Source organism: Cupressus sempervirens, chromosome 4 (assembly GCF_028749045.1).
Source record: "Cupressus sempervirens isolate cs-2001-9-10 chromosome 4, ASM2874904v1, whole genome shotgun sequence".
In the NCBI taxonomy this organism is placed as follows: Eukaryota; Viridiplantae; Streptophyta; class Pinopsida; order Cupressales; family Cupressaceae; genus Cupressus; species Cupressus sempervirens.
In genome coordinates this window covers 905,910,981-905,930,397 of record NC_143121.1, presented here as the reverse complement: position 1 = coordinate 905,930,397, position 19,417 = coordinate 905,910,981, and the positions used below count along the sequence as shown (strand labels likewise).

Below are 19,417 nucleotides of genomic sequence, written 5' to 3'. Positions count from 1 at the left end.
TTGTTAGGAGTTAATGTAATACATTCAATACATGTGAGTCCTTGTTAGGAGACTTTGAATCTTTGCTAAGAGATCCTAACTCTGTTAAGAGTTGTGATAACCCTGTTAGGAGTTGAAAGGAAGATAGAAGGATCCAGATTCATGTATAGAAGGTTTGTCTTCATCATTTCGTTTCGATTATCATAGTTAACTCCACAAAACTTCAAACTTTCTTTCTTGAATATAAATTATTTATCTTTATAGAATGTTCAAAATATAAAATTTTATTATAATAGCTTTATTGCTAAATATATTTATTTGAATATTTTTTGGAAAAATAAATCAAAGATTTTTTTTTTCACTAAATAGAGGATATTATTCTCTTTGATTTAATTATTATCCATAACTAGTTGTTTTTCCTTACATTTCCTTTATGAGTTACAACATGAATAATTATAATAATAATATAAATCCATTCTAAACCCGTCTTTAAAATCTATGATTTCCTTAAGATATTTCTTGGAGAGGGAGAAAAGTTGACACGGAGGGCTAGTGGTGTTTACCATAACATGTCTCGCAAAGCCACGTTGCAATTTGCTTTCCCCTATCTTCTCTAGCAAAACCCATATAACTTGTGATGAAACAAAGCACTGTACTTTTATGATGTAGTGATGGCTGGGGCGGACAAGAAGGATCAGGCAATGCAAAGGATTCTCCACAGGGAGGGGGTTTCAGAAGGACCCAGTCAAACTCAGGGTATCGGCACCGACCTGCTTTTGAAGTTTGGTGACAAAGGAGATAAAAGCGGTCCAGGCAAGCCAATTTTATCTTATTTTCACGCTCTCTCAAACGCATTTAAGTGTTTTATAAGTTATGGCAATGGATGTCAAGGTTTTGTTTCCAATTTTGATGGTATAGTTTTTTTTCTTTTGTTCCCAATGTTCAGATCAAATTAAGATTCTAATTTCACTATTTCTACTGTTGTTGTTTGAAAATTAAATGCACAATCTTCATATCATTATGGTTGGATCATAGGATTTCATGGCAGAGTTTAATACGAAATATTGGATCATTCAATGATATATTTATAAGTAATTAAATGAACTGTGAAAATATCATAAGTTTGTGATTTAATGCATAATCTTAACATCATTATGAAAATATCACAAATTCATGGCAGTTTAATTGAGTTTTGTTGTTTGTTTGTATGTTCATGCTTGACAGGCCATGGAGAGCGAGTTCGGCCATTTTATAAAAAACCAGAGCAAAAGATTGAAGGCCCAACTGAAACAAATCCACCCAAAGTGGATTAATTATATCATGGCCTCTTTTATCTTTGTTATATATCTTCTTCTTTTGCATCCTCAAAAAACCATGTAGCTTGCAATAGTTATGTGTTCATAATAGTAGAGGTATGTATATTTTTGTAATCAAAACTATGGATCGTTGAAACTTGATAAATGATATAAACACTGTTTTTAGTTCTATGAGTTTTCCATAATCCTTGATTAGTGCCTGGAATATAGATCTGCCCAAGGTTGAATCTATGTCTTGAAATATAGCTTAAAACTCTCTCCATTGTAGGAAAAAATAATTTTTTTTAATATCAATGATACAAATCTGCCACCCCTACTATTCTAATGGGGATTAAGGAATAAACATTAACCAAAGCAGAAATCTGGATAAATTTATTAGCTATAAGGAATATTATATTTATCCTAACTTAGCTATAAGGAAAATTATATTTATCCTAAGATAGTTCCTCTAAAATTATCTTCTCCACAATTTAGATGTCTTCATATTTGAAGGGAAAAAGTTAACCTCCAACACCATATAAACTAGATTACAGATTTAGAATGTACTTCGAAATTGTTTTTCATAATCTCAACGGTTTCTACCTGGCCGTTCCTATTATATAGACAGGAATTAAAGAATTTTCCCCGCTTCTTCATGAATTAGAAAATGGATTTCAATCAATTTAGTGTATGAATTTCGTAGATATTGTAATTAATAGAGAGATGTTAAAACTAGAAACCAATCAAACAAAAATTCGGAAATCTTTTTGGGTGGTGCTGATTGTAGGTAGATGCACCCAGGTGCTCCTGCACACCACATATTTGCTCATTTGTAATGAGCATTTTAGAATCTTACATTTAGTGAAACATAATGATATATGTTTAAGTCATCCTTGTACATAATGTATCATGTACAAATTAATTGTGTGTTACTTTTTGTAAAAATTTTTGTTTTTAATTTTATGACTTTCTAAATTTTTTTTTGGGTTTTCATTTTATGAGTAATCTTTAAGCTATCCTTGTAGCTAGTCGATAGTGCATAGAGTTGTTTTACATTATGTATATATTAGTTATGTTACTTTTGTTTCATTCAGCAACCACTTGGAAGAGTGATGAATTCTGTTCACTCTCATTAATTAATTAGTGTCATACTCTTGTTAATTCTTATTTACTTTTGTTAATTAGGGTCCGTTTGGCAACACGATTAGTGTCATACTCTTGTTAATTCTTATTTACTTTTGTTAATTAGGGTCCGTTTGGCAACACGAATACAAGTGGAATAGACATATGTATATTCTTAAAATTTTGAATTCTCTGTTTGGATGCACCAAATCAAAATCGGAATACGAATAAAATTGGAATATGTATTCCAATTTTGGCCCAAAAATGAGCATTTTCTATTCCACCTAAATAGGTGGAATTGGAATACATATTCCTATTCCAATTTTTTTAATTTTAGAAAACATAAATTTTTGAGTCCGTGAATTCCACATCAAATTCTGGGCGAACCAAGCAAGAATAGGATTACATAACCCCATTTTCTATTCGAGAATAAGTATTCCAAAATAGGTATTCCTATTCCCATTTTTATATTCCTACAGCCAAACGGACCCTTAGTATCATAACCATAATTCTATTCACCCTTCTTACTTTTCAGAAAGGTTACTTTTGGGAAAGGGTAACCTTTCCATGATTTATTTTACATTTGTGGGAATTTTTAGAGTAGAGAATCTAAAATTCAATGAATCTTTGGACTTATTGACCCAAGCATCTTTCCAAGAAGATCAAAAGTCTTAGTAGTTCTTCACCTGTAATCATTATCAGTGATATACACTTCTATCTCTTGGTGTATTTTTTCTTCAATGGCTTCAAATATATGGAGAAAATCTCATTATTGTTAAGTATATTTTTTAGGTTGAATCAACCACCATGGTATTATTTCCTATTCCAATTTTTTTAATTTTAGAAAACATAAATTTTTGAGTCCGTGAATTCCACATCAAATTCTGGGTGAACCAAGCAAGAATAGGATTACGTAATCTCATTTTTTATTTGAGAATAAGTATTCCAAAATAGGTATTCCTATTCCCATTTTTATATTCCTGCAGCCAAACGGGCCCTTAGTATCATAACCATAATTCTATTCACCCTTCTTACTTTTTAGAAAGGTTACTTTTGGGAAAGGGTAACCTTTCCATGATTTATTTTACATTTGTGGGAATTTTTAGAGCAGAGAATCTAAAATTCAATGAATCTTTGGACTTATTGACCCAAGCATCTTTCCAAGAAGATCAAAAGTCTTAGTAGTTCTTCACCTGTAATCATTATCAGTGATATACACTTCTATCTCTTGGTGTATTTTTTCTTCAATGGCTTCAAATATATGAATAAAATCTCATTATTGTTAAGTATATTTTTTAGGTTGAATCGACCATCTTTCTTATTTCTGTTGGTGCATGTAGTTGTTATATGGGTTTTTATGTATATTACATGGTAAAGCTCAAAATAGATGTTAATATTTGTGTCTTTGATTACTTATGGAGGAATGACTTCTCTTCTCTCCCTTTTGGTGTAATTTTCTTTGTCCACCTTTTTTCCATGGTATTATTTTGTGCATCCTCCCATAATGAAAGTTTATTATAATGAGCATTCTTCCTACTTTAACAACTTTCTTGCTTCACCCTAATTTAGGGGTTACCCCTTTGAATTATGTCATTATCTTACTATAGATTTTTGTATTATATCCCTTGTGAAATATAGTTTATCAATTTATCCTCTGATATTGTACCTGTTGGATACAATCATTTAATTGTATATTGTCTTTAATGTTACACAAATGTCAATTCTTTACTGAGCGTTCAGTGTCAGCCGAGCTCACTCAGGCTTTGAAGGATGTTTCCTATGTATGTTGAGCATTCGAAGAAAGACAACACAAAACCAATGTTAACCAAGTTCACTCCGTTATCAAAGGAAGTTGGCATGGAACCAGTGTTAACTGAGCTCACTCGGTTACCAAAGGAAGGTTGAAGGAAAGTCATTTCTGAGTTAGTGTTGATCGAGTTGGGTTGGCTAACAAAGGATTTTTCTATATCAACATATTGGATCTAATGATTTTGTTGGTTAGTTCTAGCCAACACATGGGATGAATCTCATTTGTTTGAAAAGTGTATTCAAGCTAACTTGACAAGGTGAAATATATAAATATAAGGTCAAGTAGCAGATTGAATTGTGAAGAACCATAGGATTAAAAAGATAAATTAAGGAAGCAAAGTGGAAGTTATTAGAGTATCTGAGTTGATCGAGCTGCAAAGAACGTTTTCATCAAGGAGGATCAAGCATTCAAGCCAGAACATAAATCTGAAATCAACAAAGATGGTTGCATCATCAATTAGGTCAAGTCATTATTACTCTCTAATATTTGTAGCAGTGAATCAAATCTCCTAACAAAGTTAGCCTAATAGCTATTTGCCAAATCCTCTAACAAGGTGGCATTTCTAGATTGAAGTGTCTAAAGACCTCTAACAAGGTCACTCCTAACATGGTGAACTAAATCCTTTAACAGTGTCACACCTAACAACGTGTTTTGTAACCTTTAATAGGGTTGGATCCTAACAGGGCTCACTTCAAAAGAGTGAGAAATAGTAATTAGTTGTAATTGGTGGTTTTCCCAAATTGGGTTTCCATGTTAAATCTTGGTGTCTCTTGTGTTCATGTTATTTTCTTTATGATTCTGCAACTAAGTTAATTAAGATTAAACACACTATACATCTTAAGAAGTGATTGTTTCAGTATTTACCGAGTGACAATAATTCTTAGTGTAAACCGAGTGTTCATGTGTTAACCAAATTACAACAACATTTTAGTTTCAACAGAGTTTTGGTTTTGTATTGTATTGACATCTTAAGGGATCTTGGATTAGTTTTTGTGGTAACTAATTCACCCCTCCTCTCTTAGTTACTCCTCTTATATTTCCAACAGTACCATTTTCTAAATCCATGAAGTCACCTTGTCAATTGGATAATCTTTGTTTGTTTGATTGTTTATGGAGGAATGACTCTTCCTTCACTCTGATTTAGGTATTACCCTTATGAATTACTATAGATTTTTTTATTATTTCCCTCATGAAAGGCAATTTATTCTCTGATATTCTACCATTTGCTATATCCATGAAGTCACCTTGTAATTTGGATAATCTTTGTTTGCTTGATTGTTTGCAATGGTCTCTCTTCTCTCTCTTTTAGTGTAATTTTCTTTGTCCACCTTTTTTCCATGATATTATTTTGTGCATCTTCTCATAATGAAAGTTGATTATAATGAGTATTCTTCATTCTTTCAACATTTTTCTTGCTTCACCTTGATTTAGGTGTTATCCCTGTGACTATGTCAAGTATAGATTTCTATATTATCTCTCTCATGAAAGGCAATTTATCCTCTGATATTGCACCATTTACTAAAACCATGAAGGAACTTTGTAAATTGGACAACAAAAAAAAGAAGTCGAACCTCTTCTATTCATCAGTGTTTAAACACCTTCCTTTAATTGTTTAAAGCTTCAATGTGCTTTTGGTGGCATGAGAATTGATAGAGGCCCTTTGCCTATTACTATTCTTTATAGGTACAAAGTTTTAAAGCTTCAATATGTTTTTGGTGGTATGGGAATTGATAGAGGCCCTTTTCCTATTACTATTATTTATAGGTACAAAGTTAAAATGGTCTCCTTAGTAAAATGTTTCCAAAATATCTAGAAACCTAAATTCCTTATTAACAACAAAAACAAGGTGTTGAACCTCTTCCATTCAACAATGCTTAAACACCTTCCTCTAATTGGATAAAGCTTTTTGTTGGCATGGGAATTGATAGAGGCCCTTTGCATATTACTATTCTTTATAGGTACACAGATATAATGGTCTCCTTATTAACATGTTTCCAGAATATCTAGAAACCTAAATTCTTATTAACAACAAAAACAAGGTGTCGAACCTCTTCCATTCAACAATGTTTAAAAACCTTCCATCGCATATCCTAATTATAAAATAGCCATAAGAAAAAGTCATTTCAATATTTTTTTTTTACAAAACATCCTTATTCCAATAGATTAATGTACACAATATTCATAGCTATTCTAAATTGTTTTATTAAAATTGGACTGTCAACGATATACTATTAGTTGGCATGTGTTCAAACATTTGGTACAAATGCAGTGACATGGAAGTCTGTCTAGGAATTTTCTCACACAATTTTAGATGGTTTTTAATTTTTTTGTTTTAAAAGTACTCCTTAAACTAGGCTTATTAATTGACTTGCCAGCCTTCTGTACAAGTAATATTTTCCAACACTATATTTTTTTTGTCAGAGGTGTCAAATTGGAGTTACAATTAAATAATATGCACTTGATTGGCCGTTCATTTTTTTTAGAATTTCTAAATTGGAAAAAACAAAAAACCACTAGCAAAAATATCCATGGCCAATCAGAAAAAAGAAATATTTGAACAAAATTAGAAATAATAAATTAGTTAGCTGAAGTCTTTACGAACATTGGATATATGTTTTAATTTTTCTAATGGCACAAATTTCAATGCAAACAAATGGTAAAAAGTGCATCCAAAAATAATAGTCTCCGCCTATAGATAGGTGGGACTAATAATAATAATAATAATAAGAGAAGCTACAAAACAAGTCAACCAAGAGTTATTGTCTTTCCTATCATGGACTATGACAAGGCATTAATTTCCTCTAGAATTCGGAAGTGCATTTAAGGTAGGAATTTTATCATGTTATAATGAGATTTATAAAACGAAATATATTTGTAGTGGGAGGTTGACCAAGTTCATGGGCTACGACATATTTATACGAAGGTGATGGCTGACTGGTTTGGGGTCTATTTTGTTTACTCGTTGGAAATTTTATTTATTATGTCTAATATTTTGTTTATAATTTTTTTAAGTTGGACTAAATGATATAATATATTGTAATTATTTATTATGTTTTATAATTCAATTGAATAAATAGTATAATGTTGCAGTGATCACATCTATATATTCATTAAAGAGATATTACTTTTTGCAATAATGCAACTTTGTTAAAGAACAAATTTGTGTTGGCTTCATTTTTTATTGAGTTATATTTTTCTTTATGTGGACCAATGGTGGTATTAGTCATAATACTTCTCCACATAGTGTCATGAAGAGGGGCAATGACCACTATTAGAAGAGGGGCAATGACCACTTTCAAGAATAAATAAGACTAATTGAGTTAATTTATCACATTTGTATCTTGAAATACTCTTGTGAAGCTAACCATTGTGAACGATATTGAAGAAATTATGAATTGTGAATTGAAAGGTGGAATCCTTTTCTATGATGAAAAGCAACAAAGCATGAAGTGTCCCTTCGAATAGTAATAAATTTATCATTTCATATCTACATCAAAGTATGGCACATACCACAGATACCCCTATTCTAATTGATGTGATCAAGAAGCCTTGTCCATTATTTGTGCTACATTCAAAACATAAGCCTAAAAAGGGCTTGGACATAGAAATTTAAGTTGAATCTAGAAAACATTTAGAATGGAGAATATATCATCTAATGAGAAAGCCTACACCAAGGAGTCCTCAAATAACACAAAAGGAATGTAAACTAAGGATAACAATCACTAAAGAGCTTATAACCTATATAATGATCAAGAAGATTAACCTAGTTGGAGTTATGAATGTAATATACCACCCAACATCCAAAGTCCTAAATGTAAATGTGAAGACAAGGAGAGGGGAAAATCACCAATCCAATATATATATCAAAAGAGTATTTTACTTTCAGTTCAAACTCTCTAATTTCATTAGAAACAAAGGACTTAATACTGTAAATTTTCATAAATCTATGAAAGAATCCATAATTTTACTATCAACTAAAATGTCTCTGATGTAATTGTACTTGACCATATATTTACTACACATAATATTACTATGTTTATGTTCTCAAAGTCAAAACATAGCAAAATTTGGTTTTCTATTAAGGCCTTGTTAAACTTCTTAATTCAATGAATCACTAGTCCTCTATGTAGTCAAAGAGCCCCAAAATAATTCAACTATAATCACTTGTTATAGAATTCCATTTGCATCCAATCCCCATGTAAAAGGGCAATTTTGTACCTTGTTCCATGCATTTTAACCTTATATTTCACCTACACATCAAAGTTGTGTTCTAGTTTTTATTTCTAAATTTTTCTTCTATGTTTTTGTTTGTATGGTATTTTGGTTTCTAATATTTATGCAATTTGGCTAATTCCTCATAGAAATTAGATTCCATTTTCATCATTACACATTATAGTGAAGAACCAATGCCCCACTTAGCATTGAGACCTCCTAGCTCTTTTCTTTCTCTTGAGACCTAGTCTATTTTTATTATTACTTCCTTGTCCTTGGCTATCTCTAGCCACATATTCAAGGAAAAGTTAGACCTTCAAGAAACAAAAGCCAATTCATTAGCACCAACATTAACATCGTCAATAACCACCTTGCTCTATATATTATCAAGGATAATTTGCCAATATGAAAGTGGTGTCCATTGTTGGAAAACCCATGGCCTGGAATGTTCAAACTCTTTGACTCCTTGTAAGTCTTACTTTCAATATATGCATTTTCAAGGGAAATGACATTAAGTCAATCTTTCTTAGAGAAAGTAGTGACGAAGGTGTCATGATTTGGATTTATTTTTTCATGATCCCACTCTTGTGATTAATAATGAGGGATGTCTTAGATAGATGTCCATTAATAGTATTATAGAAATAATTATCTTTCCTCCCCACTTGTTCTAGATAAACATGAGGTTCAATTCTCTTTCTAATTTATTCTATCTTGTTAATTTGTTTCCAGTGTCAATTATTGTGCATTTTAAGAAAACACTCGAGCTTTTGACTCTAGACCTCCTACTTTTTCGTCAAAAATAAAATGGTTGATAGGGCTATCCCAAGAACCAAAGGCCTCTTTGATATCATATTTGAAGCTATCAAACTCTTCAACACTAGGAAAAGGTCAAGAGGGAAGGGTAGCATAAGCAAGGGTTCAAGTGTCTCAATAGTAGGTAAAGGATCATCTAGAAGATATGGTTAGTAATGGAAATGATAGAGTTGGGAGGGTGGTTTATTAACCCTATAACCTTATTTGAATTATGGTGGTGATCCTCTTTAGGACTAGAGCTTGGTTTGTTGAGCTTATCGTGCCCTAGGACTAGACACACTTTTGTTACTCCTTACAAGAGGGAAAAATTATTCTTTAATAACCTCATTTCCTATATAGGAAGTCAACATTTATGCCTCCACAGATCTCAAGTTGGAATTCAAAATTATATTCTTCTTCCAACTCAATTCTATGTCATGAGAGGTCAACTAAGGCATTATAAAAATTAGAATACAAGCATTTTGTGGGAAAAAATAGAGTCGTGGGGATTCATCAATGTGAAGAAAATTACAACTTGATTCAAGATTTGAAGAAGCCATTTCCATACAAAAGCAATAACCTTTTAACATAAATCCATCTTGGGAAACATAAAGCCATGATTTCTTGATCATTAGCTTCACGAATCCAAGTAATATAACACTAAAGAAACTATTCACATTCAACCTAAAATCCCTTAAAAATATTCTTCATATTATTGGGATCATTAAAGAAATTAATGAGAAGGCCTTAATTTCTTAATCTAAATCATATGGAGCTAACTTCTCACATAACTCCTCATAGGTAATTTGAAATGATCAAGAAGAAAAAGGAAAATTCCAAAATATTTTAATGTAATCCTTTATACATTTTCAACAATTTTAGAATTAGTCAATTAATGAAAATGATCATGTAAGAGCACTTGCCATAAAGTTCTCCATCTTTAGTACACTACTTTCTGAGACATCTAGAAACCAAGAGTTTTTCTCTAATTGTGAATTTCCTCCTTCCACCAAGCACAATCAATTTAAATGATGGACCCTTTTATACATAATACTTTAGTGGAGAGCTTTACTTTAGTGGAGAGCCATAAGAATAGTTTCCCATAAATGGAAAAAGGAATGGAAAATCAAGTGACAACAACTCTTTACTCAAGGAAAACAACCTTTTCACATGCCAAAAAATATATTTTTTCCCTAGCTAGACCAATTTGTACATTACATATATATTAGAATACTATACTATATTTCTCTATAGTAGATTTTTATAGTTTTTAAATAATTAAAAGTGTCATTTATACCTTTCATAAAAATAAGCATTTCATATAGTCTACTACATTCGAATAAGTCACTTAGACCATCAAATTTAAAGCTTCAAATAAATCTTCTATCATTGAACTAGAGTGAGTTTGTGCTATGTATATCAATCACTTTGTGATTTGCATCATAAAATTAGAAGCGTAGACTAGATATATTAAGTGTCTTACAAAGTACAACTATTCAATGTTTGATATTTATTTATTTATTTTTCTATGGATATCAAATTTTAAAATAATTGGTACTGTAAAATTAATTATTCTATTTTAAATCTAATTAATTATAAAATATTTTTAAAGTATTTTAAAAATTAATTAATTTTTTCTTTTTAAAAAAAGATGTTTTTTTTCTTCAGATTATTGTTTTACTTATATACATATATACATACATACATACATACATACATACATACATATATATATATCGGTAAACAACCAAGGCCTTGATTTTATTAAAAATAAAATTATTAAATTACAATAGAGTACCTCCATTCAAACAGGTACTGGTAGGAAAGAATGAGGAAGAAAACCTCCAATCTAGCCCGGGATCATGGTCCTTTATTACTACACCATAAAAGGGGCATAGCCCAATCAGATTATTACAATTTTCGTTACTATTATAAAGAAGATCATAATTTGATTGTGTATAAATGATCATATGAATTTTATATGCAGCTGAGACTTGTTATAGTTGAACCTTTCCAACCACTGTAGTTTACTTCCTTCCTTTACTATTTGTTACACTCTTCCCTGCCTTGTAGACTTGACAGTCGAAGTGGTTAATGATAGGACTGTATTTTTCTTCCTGGAAATAAGAGATACCTATATATATATATATCGGTAAAAAACCAAGGCCTTGATTTTATTAAAAATAAAATTATTAAATTACAATAGAGTACCTCCATTCAAAAAGGTACTGGTAGGAAAGAACAAGGAAGAAAACCTCCAATCTAGCCCGGGATCATGGTCCTTTATTACTACACCGTAAAAGGGGCATAGCCCAATCAGATTATTACAATTTTCGTTACTATTATAAAGAAGATCATAATTTGATTATGTATAAATGATCATATGAATTTTATATGCAGCTGAGACTTGTTATAGCTGAACCTTTCCAACCACTGCAGTTTACTTCCTTCCTTTACTATTTGTTACACTCTTCCTTGCCTTGTAGACTTGATAGTTGAAGTGGTTAATGATAGGACTGCATTTTTCTTCCTGGAAATAAGAGATACCTTGAAACAAAATAAACTATTTCCCTTATCTATTGATAATTACTGCATCATGCATAACTTAAAAAGAGGCTTACCAATTCCTCAAAATGATTAGTTATCCCTTCTATATTAACTAAGTCCATGTAAATATTCATAAAAAATTATTAGTAATCAACCCCTACTAGAAAATTATATACATACTTGTGATTGACAATGTTTCTATTTCGAAACTTCCCTGGTATGCTAAACTATAATAAAATACAATAGTCTCTTTACAATTCCTGTAGTATCCAATGACAAAAACTAGACCACAACTATCCTTACGGATTGAAATGCATTAATCTCATCATGCCATAGCAACAAAAATAACCCCTCAAGATAATATAGGGTGAGTACCAGAGATCAGAAAGAACTAGCTGGACTAGCCATTGTTTGAAACCAACTGAAATCTCAAAAACCCAACACTGCATCCCCGCATGTCATTTTTGAACATTAGACAATTGAAATGAATTGAGGCTAAGTCCCACACCATCAAGACCTTCAAATTAGTAGAAAACATAGAGTACAAATACAAATAATTAAACTTTCCATAAAGAAAAATAATTTGGTGAAATTCATGAATCTACATAGCTGAAAAATAGAAAACCCTTACTAAGTTTCCAACCCAGCTTTGCGTGCTAAATGCAAGATGCATTACTCTGATATCTCTAAACTAATTGACACTCCAATTAAAGTCTACATTCATACTAAGTACAAAGAATTACAAGTATGTGTGATCATCTAAATCTCTAAAATGCACCTAAACTATCCATACCCTAACCATCATCCGATATCAGTCTTCATTAACTTGATATCTAAATCAAAAACCCTAATGTAGACTAAGAGGAACCTATCTTGAATAATAAAAAACATCTTAAGCTTGTACGCTAATTGCATTTTGAATACAAAAAACCCTAACAAAACTCCCAATTTCTGGGGAGGATGATACAACATAGCCCAGTCAATGTAAACTAGAGCAAGGCAAACTGAGAAACAAAAACCAAAAAAACCTAGACACACCTTACTTCTTCCAAAACACCATGATTACATCTGCAATTTCATTTGTATTTTATGATTGGAAATGGAGGGAAATTCAAATGAAGACCTTTCTCTACTAGACTTCTCAATATTGGGAGTGCAAAAATCTAGCAAATCTAGGTTACCAAAATCCACACTCAGGTGGATATAAGCCTTAAAAATACCAAGGTAATTGCTGAGCCAGTCAAGATCTTTCTCCATTGAAGGAGGAAATAAAAATAGGCTTCCATCTTGGGCCAAACCATATTGAAAGCTGGCATATCCCTTATCATTAAGGTAGGCCTCCTAGGTATGTTTGCCACAACCAAGCTACCAGGTGGATGATTCATATACATCTCAGGGAGTGGCACACATAAATTATCATCCAGGCTCATGATGACTTCCATAGCTCCTTGACACCAAGTGGAATAAAAAATATTTAGACAAAGTCTTACCATGGCTTGTTTTGAGATCCCGGTTATGGCGATACATCCAATGAATGTGCCAATGACATCACTATTCATCCTCCAGGTGAAGTCATAGTTGAAGAAACCTTCAACAATTGCCCTGCTGACCACAATGTGAGTCATTCCATCAACTAGCCTAAGAATATGATTCCATCTTTCAGATTTGATGTTGCCTCAAAAGGCCATCGTGTGGGCCTCAACAAAATGAAAAACACAGATGTTAGTGTCCATACTTACGAGGTAACCAACTGAATGACAAAGACAAGGCACTATAGCAAGAGAAATAAGACAAAAAAGAAGAAGAAGAATTTTCTAGAAGCTCCTTGACTATCCTGCATAAACTAAGAAACATTATGTCACCAGAGTATTATGAGGTAGACAAGCATCAGTTAAGAAGCAGTACCTGCATCATTATGAGAAATGATAGACCCTACATATCTTTCTCAATCTTGATCATAGTCTATTAATCCCTAGGTAGTAGCATATTAAGAAGAAACCCAAGAAATCATTTATATGACACGGTGTCTTTAAAAAGGAAAGTAGCCCTTAGCCACCTAGCTATTATGTAGCTCATGACATGTTTATGAAGCAAGAGTTATAGTTTACTAATAAGCCCATACAACCTATCCTTATATATGGTAATCCTAAACTATTTATCCTAAGTAATATCTTTATCAAGCTAATAAGTGCACCTTACATATAGTCGAAAATAACTAAAAAAATGAAACTAAAATTCATAGCCCATCTCTAAGTACTAGAAGGTTAACACCATCAGCTCCTTTGTTAGCCAAGAGGTTTGCCTTCCAGTTGCCTTCTCGAAAGATATGAAAAATTTTGACCTCTTCAAACCTATCCAAGAGAATAATGACTTCTTCTAATTTGGAATTCAGAACCCAATTTGGAGTAACTCTATTCCTAGTAGCATTTAAAACAATTTGAGAATTGCCTTCGATGAATATTTTTGGTAATCCTAATTCATGGTAGAGCTTCAATCCTTCTTCCATTGCTTTGAGCTTAGCCAAGTTATTGGTCGTAGGGCTGATAGACTTGGCTTTTTTAGCAATCCACTGGCCTATGTCATCATTGATGATACATCCAATTCCTATTGTCCCTGGATTACCTCTAGCAGCTCCATCAAAGTTAAGTTTTGCCCATCCCTTCAGAGGGGGAATCCATTTGCATCTATCCCTATCCTCCTTGATTTTCTTGAAATAGACGAGAGGATGATTGATCAAATTGGACCATACTTTTTTAATTTGGCCATCCCAAGGAACCTTCTTCTATTATAGTTTTCATGAGATGGGAGTTAGTTGTTTCTACTATGCTAGCTTCTATTTTTTGGACTAACTCTTCTAAATTCAATTCCATACCACTAAATGTTCTTCTATTCCTTTCTTTCCAGACTTTCCACACAAGAATGGAAGGATAAATATTCCATAGTTTATTATAGACACCCTTACATAGGTTGGTGGACCAACCTTTAAGACAATTAGTTACATTTTTGATAACAGAGTGAACCATCCTAATCTCTGTCTAAGCCAGTCCCAACAAACTTGAGAGTATGGGTACCTATATAGTAGATGGTTAGCATTCTCACTGTCATGCTTGCAAAGAGCACATCTCAAGGGGCCTTCAAAACCTAGTTTAAGAAGTCTTCCTGCCATCACAATCCTATTTTGAAATGCCAACCATAAGAAGAATCCTGCCTTTGACAAGCAAGCAAGATCCCAACAAAGTTTAAGTGGGATTTCCACTTCATCCCATCTCTTTGAGTTTAACAATGCTTTGTATCCTTTTTTAACACTATAGTTTCCATCATTTGAAGCCACCGAGATGAACTTGTCATTCCTCTCAAGTTGCTTAACTTTCCTACCTTGTGTGATCTTTTCATATGCCTTTATAATGGCTGGATCCACCTCTATATCATTAAAAGGTTTCCAAATCCACCTAGAGTGTTCTTCCATAGAAATCTTAATTTTATAGTCACTCACTTTACTACCCCACTGATTAATTAATTTTTCTTTAAGGTCTCCTGAGAATAGACTACTTTCTATTGGTGGGTGTTCATCTGAAGAATCTTCCCAAAAAAGGACTTCATCACCGTTTCCAACATCCCAAGTCAGATATTTACCAATGAGGTGGCAACACTTAACCATAAAGTTCCAAATTTTTGATCCTCTAAGAAGTGTCTTCATTCTAAAAACCAAAGTAGGGTCTTCTGCCTTTAGGTACATATTATACATAATCTTGGCCCATTTATGGTCCCTTTCTGTGTAAAGGTGCCAGATTAATTTAGTCCCTACGGCTTCATTTTGCCATTGCAAGTTCTTAATACCTAATCCTCCACAATTCTTAGGTTTGTAGATATTATCCCATTTAATGAGGGCCAATTTTTTAGTTTCCTCACAGTCATTCTAGAGGAAATTTCTAAGTTTAGACTCTAACTTATGATGGAGATGCTTGGGAAGAGGGAGGCAAGAGGGTGGGTATGTAGCTATTGCTAATAAAACCAACCTAATCTTGATCCTATTTCCTGCCTTTATGAGCCACTTATCTTTCCAACAACTAATCCTGGCTTCCAATTTCTCCATAGTATTATACCAAACCATATTGGACTTCACACCCTTTTCTAACCTGATGCCAAGGTACTTGCATGGGAATGAACCTTTTTTGTATCCCATGATATGACAGATTTTTTTTCCATCATAGAATTTGTATTAATAAAATATATCTCCAATTTTGAGACATTCATTTTTTGGCCAGTTGCATTCATGTACTACTCTATGATTGATTTTAAGGCTACAGCTTCTTTCATTGAACTTTCACTTGGCAAGATTGTGTCATCTGCATATTGTTGATGAGTAATATTAGGGATATTCCTTGTGACGATAATACCTTTAATCTCCTATTTGTTATAAGCCTTAGTGAGAGATCTCTCGAAGACTTTAGCCATAATTATATATAGAAATTGGGATAATAGATCTCCTTGTCTTATGCCCCTTGAGATTTCAAAAAAGCCTTCATGGGGACCATTAATAAGAACATAAATTTTGGTGGAGGAAATGCATTTGAAAATAAGGTTAATCCATTGATCGAAAAAACTAAAAGCTTCTAGGGTTTTGCAGAGGAACCACCAATCCACCATATCATATGCTTTTGGATGTCAAGCTTCATGAACATATACACCTCTTTATTCTTTTGGGCCAAATAAATAGTTTCTTGAATGGTAAGAATGCCATCCAGGATAGATCTACATAGAACGAAACCTATTTGTTCCTCAGAGATAATCTTTGGAAGGATTAATTTTAGTTCACTTGCTAATATCTTTTAAAATATTTTATAGATGGTGTTGCATAGGGAAATGGGCCTAAAGTCTCCTAGACTCTTAGGCTCTTGCTTTTTGGGGATCAGAGTGAGAAAGGTGTGATTAATTTTGGATAACAAAGATCCACCCTTCCTTGATGCTTCAATAGCTTCCCAGAGATCTATACTAATGATGTCCCAAAATTTCTAATAGAAAAAGGCCTAAAATCCATCTGGACCTAGAGATTTGTCAGGGTTCATATTAAACACCACCATTCTAACTTCTTATAACATTATGGGCTTATTAAGTGCTTTGTTATCTTCCACTATAACAAATTTAGGAATAACTTCAAGCAAGTTGGCTTGGGCCACTCTGTTTCACCCTTCAAAATTATTTAATGCTTTCTAGAAATGGTTCACAAAAATCTTTGATATTTCATTTGATTTATTAGTCAAACACCAAGTGATTTCTAATACTTGATATTTTACTTTTGGCTCTGTTATAGAGGGTAGAGTTATGAAAAAATTTAGTATTTCAATCTCCCTCCTCTAGCCACCTTTCCATTGACTTTTGTCTCCAAAAAATTTCTTCTTTGGAGAGAATATCCTATTGTTTAGTGAGCGATTCTTTTTCTAAAAAGTAGCTATTTTTATTCATACCTTTCTTTATGATTTCGAGATTTAATTCCTTTAATCTATCTTCGATGTCCCATTTTTCTTTAAAAATGTTATTAAAGTGTTCTTTATTCCATCTGAGAATCTTTTCTTTTAGCATCTTCATTTTGGACATGAAGATAAACATCCTAGATTCTTCGAAATTACCTTGTGACCACCACGCCTTTATATCATCTAAAAAAATAGAATCTAAAAACCACATTTTTTTGAATTTAAACGAATTCCTAGCATGTTTATGAGGCTCAAAAAATTCTATTCTGACTGGGAAATGGTCAGAACCAATAATTAGTAAAATCAAGGATTTGACTGTTTAAGTTATTTACGTCTAGATCTCCTTTAATAAAAAACCTATCTAGTTTTTCAGCTATATACGCAAAATCCTTCCATTTGTTGTTCCATGTAAAGTTCCCATTCTCGGAAGGGATATCTACCAAATTGTGGAAATTACACCATTTTAGAAAACCTTTTGAAGATTGAGGGGTCTGTTGGGATCCCACTAATTTTTCATTTAGGTTTAAAATAGTATTAAAATTTCCTCCAAATAAGATAAGACTATTTTGTTGATCCTATATGAATTGGTTGATTTCTTCCTAGACTAATGTTTTTCTCTTGATTGTTGGTTGGACCATAAATATTAATTAGAATGAACTTGAGATTTGATTTCAAGCTTTTGATTGAACTGCTAATCCAATTATTGTGTTTGCTTAAAATGTCTAAGGTTACATTCCTATGATTCCAAATGAAACCTAAACCCCCAGATGAAACTACAAATTCTTGCATAGTGATACTCCAGCTACCTAACTTCTTACCTATCTAATACCTTTTGCTTTGTTTATTTTAGTTTCCTATAATAAAATGATTTCAGATTCAAATAATTTTAAATTTCGTTTTAGCAATATTTTTTTGCTAGTGGCATTTAAGCCCCTAGCATTCCACATGGTGATCTTCATGGATCCTTGGGAAGGAACTTCCCCTTCCCTACATCAAAAAGCTAACTGATTTTTTTCTGCTCACGGGCCTAACCATCTGCTTCTCTGAGTTCCTTGAGTGATTTTCTGCCTCTTTTGAGTTTTTTCCTACCAAAATTAGGAGAATTAACCTCTTCCTGGTTCATTTTTAAGCCCAACTATTCCAAATTCTCTTGTGTTTCTTTAACTATCTCAGATTGATTATTCTCCTTGACCTCCTTTTCTTCATTGACCAGCTCTTGTAGTATCTGTTCTGTTATGCTTTGGTGATCCAAGGTGGCTCTATCCTCAGCCTCACTTAATCCTCTAACTACCATATCATCAGTGTCTTTTTTTGACTTACTTTCATTTTCAAAAGATAAGAGGTCCCTTTTGAGGTCTTCAAAAGTGTAATTTTGTCCTCCTAGTTGTAGTACTTGCTGCAATAGTTCTTCTTTCTATGAGATGCTACAATTGTCCTCATTTTCGAAGTCAAAAACTCAGCTCAGTTCCTCTGAAAGCCTTTCTACACTTTTCTTTTCATCCTCTTTTAAAGCTTCTACTTCAAATTCTTCATTCTCCTCCAACTCCTTATTTAAAAAATCCTGGAAGTCTAACACTGGGATGTCTTTCGGCATGTTTCCTCCTATAGTGCTTAAATTGAATTTGTCTTCAGGATACTCTCTCCTTGGGGTGGGGGTCTGCCATAATTTGGTTAGCTGCTTCAAAATCTTCTTGTTATCAGATAAGCTCACCAGAGATGATTCTTCTGCCTATTGCCTCTGAACCTTTGGGGGGTTGTCTTCAATCTATTTCATCTTTCCATTGATTGTATCTCCTTTATATAAGGCTATTTTCTATTTCATCATTATTTATGATTAAACTATCATTGCTCTTATTACCCTCCATATTGATTTTAGAATCTAGATTCTTCTATTCGTTGATTGACATCATGGGACCTTTTCTTTCCTTAACTTTCTTTTCTTTCCTTTTAGACTTTTTACTATGAACTACTATGCTCTATAATTTGGGCTACTTTTCTAACTTAGGGGACTTCTCCGAACTGAGATTGGGATCTTTCTATTCCACCATAACTATTGAGTTCAATTTGTCTTTACTCTTGTCTATATTTTTGAGTATATTTGATTGAATATTTCCTTTGTTATTCTCTTGTGATTTTTTGATTATTTCCTTCTAATTACCATTGATTTGGGGTGACTGACTACTAATATG

General features: G+C 32.6%; 1 long non-coding RNA gene across 2 annotated transcripts in view; it reads left to right on the top strand.

Moving 5' to 3' along the window:
• Positions 1 to 511: 511 nt before the first annotated feature.
• LOC149564315 (uncharacterized) overlaps positions 512 to 19,417 on the top strand; it is a 290,385-nt gene continuing 271,479 nt past the window's right edge. Inside the window, exons 1-2 of one of the 2 annotated variants that reach the window (XR_016363598.1) lie at positions 538 to 792; positions 1,204 to 1,464. This is a non-coding gene — a long non-coding RNA (uncharacterized LOC149564315). Of the gene's footprint in view, positions 793 to 1,203; positions 1,465 to 19,417 lie in introns of those variants that run through there. The other variant, XR_016363599.1, reaches the window with a different exon arrangement.